This window comes from Pseudorasbora parva, chromosome 8 (assembly GCF_024679245.1).
Source record: "Pseudorasbora parva isolate DD20220531a chromosome 8, ASM2467924v1, whole genome shotgun sequence".
NCBI classification, from domain to species: Eukaryota; Metazoa; Chordata; class Actinopteri; order Cypriniformes; family Gobionidae; genus Pseudorasbora; species Pseudorasbora parva.
In genome coordinates, this window is record NC_090179.1 from 16,534,957 (window position 1) to 16,547,468 (window position 12,512).

The 12,512-nt window shown below is 36.9% G+C and overlaps 1 long non-coding RNA gene across 1 annotated transcript in view; it reads right to left on the reverse strand.

Annotated features, from left to right (window-relative positions):
• The window catches only part of LOC137084194 (uncharacterized), a 27,709-nt gene extending 15,197 nt beyond the window's left edge, over nt 1-12,512 (reverse strand). Inside the window, exons 1-2 of the long non-coding RNA XR_010906715.1 lie at nt 12,359-12,512; nt 1,665-1,754 (exon numbers count right to left, since the gene is read on the reverse strand). This is a non-coding gene — a long non-coding RNA (uncharacterized lncRNA). The remainder of the gene's footprint in view (nt 1-1,664; nt 1,755-12,358) is intronic.

Below are 12,512 nucleotides of genomic sequence, written 5' to 3' on the forward strand. Positions count from 1 at the left end.
TTACACGGTTTTATAAAAGCTATTTATTTGTTGTAAAGTGTAATAATCATCTCAGAAAAAATAAATTATTCTGTCAGGCGCAGTTAAAGTAAAAAGTGCCTGGGACAAACGCTGTCAAGATGAGAGGATGTAGCCAGGCTATGTCTGTCATTATGCCAACATTATCTTCATATGTTCCTAAGAAATAAAAAGTTTACCCCTCAGAAAAATAAACTTTCCTCTCAACATTATAGCCTGCGTTTGAGCGCGGCGCGCAGTCAGTAGTGAAGGCGCGCGCTGTGTATCACGTCATATAAGGACGCACACTGAAAAGTAATCCGGTCAGGTCGTTTAACATGGTTACATTTTTCATGAAAAGGTTTATCCCACCCCTCTCAAACTGATTACAATTTCATTCGGTTTGGGCATTTTTATTCAGATTGAGGTGTGTATATGGAGCATTTTCATTTGGATTGGACTTTTAAACCGATTATAGTGCTCCATGTAAACGCACTGAAGCTTCACAATGATAGTATTTTTCTTATTATTTTATGGATTATATTTATTTTATTTTTCCTTAAGAGTTCAGGAGTCTGCCCATCTGTGCCCACCACAGCATGTTGAAATGCAAAAGAAATTCATTTTGCACTTTATTGTGTACTGTATTTTTTATTGCAATAAATCTATCCCAACCATTGTTAAAGAAAACAAGAAGGCATGTGGTTTAAAAGATGGCAAGTTAAAAAAAAAAAGCACATCGGTATGCAATACAGTTTCATTATTGTTATTATCCAGAGTGGCTTACTATAAATAATTTGTGCGACCAAATCATGTTTTGTGCCAGTAACTGAAAAAGTTAGTAGCGCAAGTGCCACCAGTGGAAAAGGTTAGTGTAGTTCCCTGATTGTTAGGACTAAAAACCTAAAACTGGAAGCCATAAAAGACCACGAATAATACAAATGCCACATCCAGGTTAAAAAAAAACAAAAAAACAGAGCCCTACTATTTTAATGAAATGTACATCAGGAGAGAGCTCCTTCGCTTCAAAGTTTTCAAAGTTGCATGCGTGATGAAATGGCGCTACCCAGTGAAATCGTGCATCCGCAAGCCTCACCCTCAAGTTGTTCCAAACCTGAATGCCTTTCTCTCTTCTATGAAACAAAACAATATATATAAATTTTGAAGAATGTTTGGTTACCATTCTATTTATAAAAAGTAAATTAAAAAAACACTCTCAAATTATCTTTTATGTTCTACAGAAAGAAAGTCATACAGGTTTGGAGTGGCATTATGGTGAGCAGTAAATGCATTACAGCATACTAGCTCAAATGTGCATTTCTATCTGACAAATTAAATAGTAATTGCATATCATTGTATTTAAATTCAATAATATATATAATTTTGTTTCCATCCTAGTTTATTTCTGAAAGTATTTACTCCAATTTAAGGCCATAACCCAAGCAAAACATTCACGCATTAATTTGTGGACCGAATGGGCTGGATTTGTCCAGTGCCGAGTCCAAGTCCAGCCCTGACCATGACCAATGAAAAGCTTTAGAAATGTCTGTGGAGCTGAGTTTCCACTGAACTGGTTTGGGGAAAAATATATGCAAAAACAGCCTCCAAACAATCCATGTATGCAAAACCTATAAATGAACTCATAAATCCATAGACTGGCTGCATACCTTACTCCGTAGACAATTCCTCCGGCATTCCTCCTCCGACTCCACCTTTACTTCTTTAATTAATTAGGTCTGTAGATCACTGCTGTGATCCTGCATTGAGGAAAAACACACACAACAGCTTATCTTTATCAACATAAAAGATTATATTGGCCATTTTAAATCATACATTTGTATACAGCGTCCCTAAAAAGTATATGGACTTAATTATTAATAATTCAATTGGTATTTAGGTAAAATCTGTGATAACTAACAAAACATTCACCAGCGAACATATGCTACAATGCTAACAGCAACTAAAAACTTAATCTAAACATAGGTTAACAGGGACTCCTTCCTTCAATCTTCATTAGCATCAATGGAATATTTATGAATATAAATTGAACATTTTCACATACTATAAACAAGCAATTTTGAGTCATATTTCATGTTACAATTCTGACCTAGCAAAACAGAACAGATGACGGAAACCGCTAATACTGATGCATCACACTGTAAGGATTTTAGCATTATCAGAACACATCATAATCACACAAAAAAAAAAACAATGGCATAACATGTACATTGTGTCATAGGACCTATACGTTCTGCATATTTTTGCAGTTTTTTTTTATTTTTTATCAGCATACATGCCTCTCGTTTGTGTTTTTTTTAATTAGGAACCGCAGCGTTTAGACGCAATACAGATAATCTCTTTTCGGTCTTAGATGGGGGGGAAGCCGAGCATGAAAGTAATTGGTGAGTGGAACACAAATTGGATGGTAACATGATGTGGTTTCTATCCCTCAGAGGCAGAATTTGCACATCCATTAGAACAATGCTGTTCTCTGCACATTTCCAAACGTTTTATTACTAACACACGTACACATTTATGATCAAAATGCTTAGCAGGCTTAGTGATAAAATCTCATGTGAAAGGGATATAAACCCACGATAATATTCAACGCAATGGCTTTGTGTAAGGGGAGGTATTTATGATTGTTTTACAATGCAGTATGACAAATGTATGTTCTGTCACCAGTCTGAATGAAATAAAGATTAAGTGGCTTCAGGGTGTAAAAAGCTGCACAATAATGTGTTGGGAAATAAATTCGAAATGTAAAATATATTGCCCTCATTTACAGGCATTTTCAAAGCATTTTATAAGGTATTGCATTATGTTTGTGAAGGATGCAAACTAATAAAATTGCAATTTACTTTAATAAAACTAATAAATAATTAAACAAAGAGCTTACCCACACAGACTTCTTGTAAAAAACTGCACAATTAAAAATACTATTGCGTGCTATTGCATTATGGACTCTACTCACAAAACTAAAGTGGAAAAAAATTATAAATGAATTAATACTATAACTCAAAGGATGTATAAATGGCTGCATATACCTCACTCCTTTGGCAATTGTGGCATCCATCATCCAACTTCTATAATGAATTTGGACAAGATTCAACGATCCTCAGACAGGTCTCGTGCCCCTGCATTGAGGACAGCAAGACAAAACGTTTACTTTAATTACTCTCAAAGATTATATGAACATTTAAAGGCTCAAATGTAAAACTGCACAGTGGATCTTAAATGTACTTGTGCACTTAAATGCATATGTATTCCTGATATCAATCACTAAGTTAAGTTGTGTAAATGTAATTATGTGTATATCTCGTCTGTGTAAGACGTAGGACAATAAAATGTTCGTCCAATTGATTGACCGAACATTTTATTGTCCTACCTGCCTGTCAGCAGTGGTGGAAAGAGTACTGAAAAAGCATACTCAAGTAGAAGTACTGTTACTTGTCAAAAAAAATGTAGTTCTAGTAGAGTAAAAGTACCTGTCCTAAATACAACTCAAAGTAGGAGTACAAAGAAGTCCTTTTAAAATACTCAAGAGTAGTGAGTATTATGCTATATGAATGTTATTCCACCTTATACCCTGCAAATAAACATGAGATCAACACTATTTCAATATTTCTTTGACTTTGTTTTTTTTACTGCTAGCACTAAAAATATAGCCATGTAATATTTGAGAAAGCAGCCAATAATCTGGTAACATTTGACAACCATTCTTGTAGAGGGTTTTTTGCAGTTAATTAAAAAAATATATACATTTTTTTGCAAAGCTTTTACAGGTCCTCCTGCACTAAAACAATGAGCGTATGCTGCGTTCACACCATAACTACTGTAATTTGGATGAGATGGAAACCCGTGGTGTTATACTCGGAGTGGTATCAATGTCAACCCCATCAACGGAAAAATTAATCTGCAGCAGTCAGATGTTACAGGAAAGTGCTCTTTAAGTTGTTTATGTTGATTATTATTGTAATGTTATGTGCTTTGAAACATGAGGTAGTTTAATACTTGTTTGCTCCCTGCTGTACGTGTTCATGTGTTTTGGAGGAGACGTTGCTTTGGAGAAGCTCTGAAGGGAGGGGGGGGGGGGGGGGGGGAGATCTTACGCATTCAAAGCTAACTTGTAGTTTAGTAGCCAACTAGGCGAACCCAGAAATGTTGAGTACATCAAAGTTTTGCAGAAATGTGAAGTATGGGTCCCCCGGATACATAACCTGCCGGATGCAAATTCACATGTGTTTAGCAATTTGCATATTTGTCCATTTTGACCACATATCTTGTACTGTAAGGCCAATTTCAACAAAATGTGAGTTTTAGATTATGCTGATTTCATTTCCAGAATTTTCAGATTTCAAAGAGCTAATTTTATTACTTATGCACATTTTAATTACTTTAAGGCATAATGTCATGTTATTTTTATGGTAAATAAAATCTTACATTTCCGAATCATGAGTGCTCTTGTGAATGTTGATGTAATTTTGTTTTCAGGGTATAGTGAAACTGAATACCCTCCTGACACTTTTGAAGATTCAATATTGCTTTTTGGATAAACGATGAATCTTTGTTAGGCTGAATGTTATGCATTTCTGGAGCGAAAAGCAATATGGGTATTTGACATAACTTAGTTCCTGCAACTGTACAATACAGATCAATGGGGTAGCTCTTTAATGGTGCTTTCACACTTGGTTAAAATGCCTGGATTGAACCGGAGTTCGATTGCTGCCCCGTCCCCCTGGCCCCGCTGGACTGTGTTCATTTCATATTATTTGGGTCTGAACTGGGGTGTTTGCGCCATCAAAGCAGCAGCTGCATACCCAGTTGCTTGCTAAAGATGGCAAGCGAGAAGGTGGTAAAATGAATAGCGTTGCTCATCTCACTTTTATATTTTTATTTTAAACCATTAGTAAAGTAAGTAAGTAAATATTTTTATAGCACATTTAAACATAGCAAAGCTATCCAAAGTGATGTACAGAGTGAAGAAAAAATACAGACTAAAACGATAAAGATAGAATAAAAATTTAAAATAAAAATGTGAAAAACAAATAAATAAACCAAACAAACAGTCAGACAGAAATTTAAAATGCTAAGGAAAAAAGATAGGTTTTCAATTTTGCTTTAAAAGTAGTAATGGAAGGTGCAAGGCGGATGTCCAGGGGCAATTGATTCCAGAGACAGGGGACAGCAACAGAAAAAGCTCGGTCTCCCGTAGTTTTTTGACGAGAGCGTGGGATGGATAAAAGAGCCTTGTCTGAAGATTTTAAAGATCTCGATGATGACTGTGGAGTAAGAAGATTTTTAAGATAGCATGGAGCTTGATCATTAAGAGCTTTAAAAACAAACAACAGGGGTTTAAATTGAATTCTAAACTGATCAGCAGCCAATGTAGTGAAGCCAAAATTGGGGTGACATGTTCATACTGCTTTGTCCCAGTCAGCAGCCTTGCAGCTGCATTCTGCACCATCTGGAGTCGTGTAAGTGACAACTGAGGAAGACCCAGATACAAAGAATTACATGTAATCCGAACGTGAAGTGATAAATGCATGAACAACCTTCTCCTAGTCTTGAATGATAAAAATGATAAGTTCAGAAATGGTTCGGAGTTGATAAAAACTATTCTTAACAACATAATTAATTTGTTTGGATAAACATAATTCTGAATCCAGGATGACACCAAGGTTCCTAACCTGGGTGGAAACTGAAGGGAAGTGATTACCCAACTCCTTAATAAAACTGCTCCTTAATTTTGGAGGACTTGTCATTGTCAAGTTGAAAAACGTTTTTTTTTTTTTTTTTTTTTTTTTTTTTTTTTGCAGGTACAGCTGTGTATCATCAGCATAGAAATGAAATGCAACATTGTGCTGCTTAGTAATATCCTCCAGCGGATGTATGTATAAGTTAAAAAGAAGTGGACCCAAAATAGACAATAGCAGCAGAAGAATGAAGAAAACGTACCTAACTCTACAGAGAAAGACCTGTCTCTAAGGTATGAACTAAACCACCGAAAGGCTGTCCCTTGATACAAAATAAATAATCTAAATGCCAGATAAGAACGTCATGGTCAACAGTGTCAAAGTAAGATCAATACAGCATTTTTACCAGCAACCAATGGATGTCCCAACATTAACATATGATCATCCAGCGGAACAACAGAAGGTATAAAAAAAAAGACCAGCTTTTTAAGTGGACTCGATTACGGTTTGTGGGTTTACACACAAGTTTGTAAGACAGCGATCATCGAAACGAACTTGACTCTGACATCAATCGAACCCATGTGCGCAACAAAAGTGCTAGTGTGAAAGCACCCTAAGAAACCAAATAAGGGTTCTAAATTAACACCCATCAAATGTGGGTTCAAATTAATTTTGCCTGGTGTTAATAAAAACTTACTAGCCAGTTTGGACGGTGATGAATGAGGCATTACATACAACATGATACATAAGGCTTTGTTCTCTGTCATTTATCCCCCTGGCAGCACTTCCTACATTTCCTATGAACACGGTGCATTAATGCTATGTGATGACGTTTCATACCTCATTGGCTGCGTGAAACCTTGTCCGGGAAAAGTGGATCTTTTGAAGGGGCAAGTGAAAGAGAATTTTACTTGCCCGACCATATTCTGATAAAAAACTTTAAAAAATAACTAGGGAATTACCAAAAGCAAGAATGATTCTATATTAATTTAGTGTAAGTGATGATCGATAGAGGATAATAGTATAATGTAATGAACTGATGGTAACAAGCGTTGTTGAAGCTCTCAAGGAGAAATCACAACACATGAGCACAGCTCATACAAAGAAACCCAATAACATACACGGTTAAAATTTGTTACAAATTGTGGAGTTTTTAATATTTTTAAAAACATATGATAGCCTACAGTTAAGCAACATGACAGAACCAAGAGTGCTGTTTTCCTGAATACCAGACTGAAAATGACACCGATTTCATATTAATGTATTAACATTAAGTCACTTACATTTTAGATGCAATTCTTACTGTTTTTGTTAGAGTTCAGCAGCAAAAAATAGTTTCAAACAAAGATCACAGCAGAACTAGCCTGACGTGGTCATACTCAATTCTAGTCAGAATAGGAGTCTGATACTGCTCCATTGGGCTGCGATTATGGGGCGTGTTTCAACCGACACTGGAAAGACCTCACTGGAAACGAGCACCAGATCGCCTCTTATTTAACAAACGAACTAAATGATGCTCTTCTAGTTAACCAAAGAGGTTGTTTGTAGGGCTGCAGCTATCGATTCTTTTTGTAATCGATTAATCTACCACTTAATCGATCGATTAATCGGATAATAATTACTTTTTCTTTATTAAAGAGCAATAAGAGACAATAAGACGGGTATCTTAAAATTAACATCTAATTTGTCTTCTTTTTAGAAAAATTAAGTTTTATTGCTGAAATTGCATACATTAATAACTGTGAAACTAAGCAATTTTAATGCATACAATTGCCATATTATATTAAATAAAAATCTATTTCAAATTACTTTAAAAAGGTAAACATAGTTCAATCTAAAACTAAACCTACAACCAATAAATCTAAATAGTAGTAATATAAATAACAATAATGCCAATATAAATAATATAAATATTCTATCAATTCTATATAATATAAATATTCTAATATTCTATAAATATTCTATAAATAATATAAATAACTAAACATTGTATTTATGTTGTGCAACTTAACTTTCATGTATCAGCTTCAGCTCAGGCATGACATAAGCATTTACTGTCTTATTTACTCCTTTACTGAAGCAAAATGTATTGGACAGGTTAACTTGGAAAAAGAGATGTGCGGATCAGCTCTATCGTCACCGAATCAGCTGTTAGAAACAAACCATCCATCCGCACCAGGTGGTCACAACTTCAAATCCTCCGTGTTAAGCGCGATGCTATCGTCACATATTAGCTACACTGAAGTAGGTTGCTAAACAAAACAAAATATTTTGGCAAAATTACATTTACATAAGGGTCGACAACCTATACATCACACGGAGGAATAACCGCTAGAACGTGATCAAACGCGAGATATGTTTAATTCAGTTAAGTACATCACGCATGCTGATCTTTTGAGCTAATCATTCATCATTGTAACACAGCTTGTTTTAAGTTAGTAGCTATAAATATGATTAAAGTGTGATATTTAAATTACACAAATCAATGAAAGCACGCAGCTCTGAGCTCTGAAAGCACGGGCGCTGCTCATCACACACACACACGCGCGCGCGCGCGCGTTACAGCTTGTTCTGATATTTGTTGCGCCTAGTATTGAGAACATCTAATGGTGCATTTCGAAGATATTATCAAGTAGGATATATAAAGTCTCATTAAAGATTTCACACACATCACAATGACGGTGATCCATGTGCAAAGCTGCAAACTCCATCGAGTTCATGTGTTTGGAGTCACGCGTATCTCCTCAGCTGACGCGTGAACTGCCGCAAATGAAACTTAAATGTTCAGCGTCGCATCCTGAAGCTCAACACACAGTTGTCTTCATTTAAAAACAGCGATATTAAATGATATTACCAGTGCTGATGCCCGCCAGCTCTCTCTCTCTCGCATTGCGGTCTTTGGATCTCGACATGAGCTGAAAACGAAAGTTAAAGAACGACACGCATTCATTGCGTTTTAGCGTGATATGAGAGTTCCGCGTCTTTATTAAAATCAACATATTAACGATTTCTCTCATCCACCTGCAATGTTTGGGATGTTTATGCACCTGAACCGCGGATATAACCGCAATCCGCTCATACTCCGAGTCCTTACACAAAAAATGTCTTTCTGCAATATCTGTGTGTAGTTAAATGGACTAAGCGAAGCGTCGAGGCAGATGATTTTGCCTCGAGGATTTTTTTGATTCGATTAACTCGAGTTACTCGATGAATCGTTTCAGCCCTAGTTGTTTGTATTAGTTAGGTTCATCCATGCAGCAAGAGGTTTCAAAAAGTGGTGGGGACATGTCCCCCCTGCAAATTATGCCTATGACAACAGCCATCATTGTTGTAAACTAATTCAACCCAAGCGCTCTGAGGACGTGGCTGATTACATTTTCTGGTGATAATCTGTCAATCATCTCCCTGACAAGTGATTGGTCCGCACAGTTTCTGTTCAGGGATAATAACTCCTCTATGGATCGAGTCCAGACCGAACTTTCCGACCTAAATATGTTTTGGCGGGGATAAGTTCGGCTGGCATCCAGGCTACTGCAGAACCATAACGCATCTGACAGCAACAGTGCGTCACTGAACAATTCAGCGTTTGAATGAATGAGCGGTTGAATCAAAGATTCGATGACCTATTCGTAAACAACTGCCTTATTCTTGAATGAATCATCTGTTTGAATGAATCATTTAAATGACTCAATGACTCACTCATTAAGACAGTCACCTGCTTCCACCTACTGGAGGTTTAGTTTCATCTTTCCAACATTGCTTATTTGTATACTTAAACATATTTAAAACAATCTTATAACATTATTTTATATAGTTGTATTTTTTGTGTACATTTAATTTGATTGGTAACAGCCCTATAGTGCCTTATTCTAGGGCTGTCCTCGACTAAGGATTTAGACAATCGAATCAGAATTGTCGAATCTCTCTATGGTCGACTGATAGTCGAATCATCTCTGTGTGTGAATGGGTTGGGAGGGGCACGACAGTCAGCAAGAGGGTAAAACTATTTTTATTTTCCTTTACACACTGCACACAGCAACAACTTTTAATAAAGCAACCAAAACTGCCTGCCAACTGACAGACGAACAGACAATGGCTCTCTTATTTAGGTTTGAATTTAAAATAGCCTAAAAGGTAATGTGGTGGATAAACATTAATAAACCGTTTTCTCATAACATGTTAAAGCCGCGGTCGAAATACAGAACATCACACAAATATATAAAAGAACATTTTGATAAATAAACCTAAAAAAATACCTGCCTAGAGAGGAAAAGAACACTAAGTGCGTTTACATGAACGTTATGAAGCCGATTGTGCCTAAGGCGGGTGAAGACGTACGCGAAGCTCAGCCCCGCGCGCCTCAGGATCTCACTCACACCGCCACCTGACGCGCACATTATTTTGAATTGACTGACAGATGAGCTGCACGAAAGCGCTCTGTGGTGCAGCAGGATTTTAAAAAACTTCCCAAGTGGCCGCGGACAGGCGCTGAATGCTGCTGCCGGTGTGTGTACACTCATTGAACGTGTTCTAATTTTAAAGGCGCGGTGCGAAGCTCAGCGCCCTTAAAGGGGGTCGCACACCGATGCTCAGCTCAGCACCGCGACACGTCTTTAAAATATTAAGCACCCCCATATTGCCAAAATGGTATGATCCTCGTTTAACACCCGCAAAGATTCGACCGTGAGATCGGTGGTCGAATCAGGCTCCGCATATCGATGCATCGAATCTTCGACTATACGGGGTCACCCCTACATTATTCTAATTTTATTTCTAGATTAAATAAAAATAAAATGAAAGCTAAAGCATAGCCTATATTTAATAAGATTATGGGAAAATGAAGGGAAAAAGATTTAAAATATGTCAAAGCTGATTGAACACTGGTGAGAATATTGCATCAGAATAAATTATATTTACAACACACGCAAAAAAAATAACTAAAAAAAAAAAAAATCAGGAAAAGCACATTTTTTATCTGTCACACTAATTCTGGTTACTCTAATTTACCTCTGTGTACGTTATATGTTTTTCATGCCAACAATGTTCATAAAATGATCAAATGCATTCAGTGGCAATCATAATTTCTAATTTTCACCGGGAAAAAATAAAATGGCTGGTGGAAATTCTGATTGGCTGCTAAACTTTAGAAAGTTACCAGCCACATTGGCAGGTGATCAAAAAAGTTAATTTAGAACCCTGCACCCAATGAGATCACATCACCATGTGTGATCAACAAACTATGTAAAAATATACACTACATGTCATACAAGATAGGCAGCTGTCAATTGGTTTACTAGCATGCACTTGAGTCAATATTTACCTTCCTGAAAGAATTGTGACACTTGGAGTGATACTGAGCATCAGCTGCAAGTAGGTCCATGATGCCATTTACCCATAGCTTCACAACTTCTGCCCAATCATCCTGTCGCTCATCACATTTAGACAAAATCACATCTTCAAAGGATAAAGGCCTCAACATTTCTGTGGTGTACTAAACATTTCCGGGTTCACAAGGGGGCTGTATGGGTTGGCTACTAGACTACTGCGATTGCTAGCCTGTCTGAAAATTGCCTACCCTACCTTTCATCTGAATGGTGACACTTGGTGACTTTTGTGGCACTTGCTACGTTATCACAAACAGACACAAACTCAAACTCAGGTTCAGTCCAGGCAGTCCAAGCATGAAAGCATTCTAAGAGAACAGAAGGTATGATAATAATGAATTAGCTAAAGTGTGTTTATCCGTTGTCATTTCCAGTGAATTATTGCAAGTGAACGTAATCACATGCACAAAATGCATGTTGTTTTTTTGTTTGTTTTATTCATTTACTTAATTAAAAACAAACTGATTTTACTAGAAAATAGTTAAATTTGAGGGTTTCAGGAGAAGTATGATTGTGAAATGAGCACCAGAGGGTTAATAACAGCCCTAACAGCAAAATGCTTTTAAAAAAACAACAACAAAATGTTTCATTATTAATTTTCTTTTTGATGACTTGATTCAACTGCCGTGTCAATGTTTGCCTCTCAGGAGAATGTGCCTCAGATGATGTTTGTGTAATTGAAATACTAAATGAAAAGTGTTGCCTACACAGTTATGACTCATTGTTTTAAATATTGCACATCTGCAGATGGAATAATAGCATAGAGATTAAAAGTGCGCCAAGAAAATATCTCGCCGTTATGGATTTATGAATGCAATTTCAAGCTGATTGCATTCCGTCCCCTCTCAGAAGAGTGTTTTGTATACAGACGTGCGTTGTGCCCCTGAGGGACGCCATTCTCACTTACATGCTCAACATCTAATGAGGTTCCACATTACACACGTGCATGTGTCAACACTGGAACAGATTGTTAGATTAAACGGAAATTGAGAGGTGAGAGTGGAAGGATACAGCAGAAAACGAATATTTCTTCTTTTCTCTATATCCCCCTTCCCGTCGTTCTTAATGCGTCGCCGTGTCTTTGTGTTAATTTGCTGCTTCAGTGAGACGCTACATCGAAAGAGCCATGTCTAATAACTTCAGCCGCCTTCACGCAAAAAACACATCAGAGTCACACGCTCAGGTGCCACTCAAATTATTAAAAATAACCTCCAATATCATGCGTCCCTAAATCAGAGGATTTACCAGACACGCAAGACGGGATTGTGAAGCTTTCGCTACCTGATGAGAGAGAGAGAGAGATGTCTTGCTGCTCTCCTGCGTTTCAACCTCCAGGTTGTGTAACTCACAATGACATTTTGACATTCTGTCTCCAAAACATAAGTGAAAATAGTTCACAAAAAAGAAAGACTGAATGTAGAAACAGTTTCCTTCA